General features: G+C 45.7%; 1 protein-coding gene across 7 annotated transcripts in view; it reads right to left on the reverse strand.

Moving 5' to 3' along the window:
- LOC116703526 (RNA binding protein fox-1 homolog 2) overlaps nt 1–801 on the reverse strand; it is a 46,046-nt gene that overhangs the window by 1,613 nt on the left and 43,632 nt on the right. The gene's annotated exons all lie outside the window — the stretch shown is intronic.

An 801-nucleotide genomic window follows, 5' to 3' on the forward strand; every position in this document is an offset into this window, starting at 1 on the left:
GTCCGCCTACTGTGGGGAGTAGCAACATGCTACTTCACTGCCTTAAGCTTTGCACATAAACTCAGACAATGTCTGGGGTTTTCCTTTTGTAAAGTGTCTTTATGTCAGTAACATTTGGAAATTACCCCACATAGTACTTTGTGGGCAGTTTAGATTGGATTTAATCTACTTTGTGGGCAGTTGTGCTAAAGTTTGCTTGCTAACATAAACTGGCTGGCAGACACCTCGCAAATAACCTCAGACTTATTTTCTGGTTACAGTAACTAGGTCAATGGATTTTACTGCGTCTATTTCTCAATGCTTTTTACAAAATCTAAGCAAGAAAAGGCCAAACAAATAAGATTAATATTTAAGCATGTTTAGCATTTTTAGTCTATGGGGTTTGCCATTCTGAGTACCGACACAGGCGACACCCCCCAGCGTTTTGGCGGTGATGCAGAACTGCAAAAGGGTGACAATGCCGTAGGAGCGACGGCGTGGAGTTGACGCGGAAACATAGAGCGATGCTGACTTGGTGTTTCAGCGTGAGCCATGAAAACGGAGCTCTCGCAAATCAGTGACGTAAGCAGTTTTGGTCGAGGGAGTTGTAGTAGCAGCCTCAAGTTATATTTCCGACTGAGCCTTTGTACATGGGTCGCACGCTCTACCAGGTGAGCGATCCAGGCGCCCCATAACGTTGAGGAGTTTCACTGTGGGCAGAGTAGAGCTACAGTATGACCGGGCGCAAAACAAATAAAAAAGGCCTGGGCCTAAACCACGGCAGCAGTTTTGGTCCTGAGCCTGATTGAAAGCACACCAAAA

Source organism: Etheostoma spectabile, chromosome 15 (genome assembly GCF_008692095.1).
Source record: "Etheostoma spectabile isolate EspeVRDwgs_2016 chromosome 15, UIUC_Espe_1.0, whole genome shotgun sequence".
Taxonomy (NCBI): domain Eukaryota; kingdom Metazoa; phylum Chordata; class Actinopteri; order Perciformes; family Percidae; genus Etheostoma; species Etheostoma spectabile.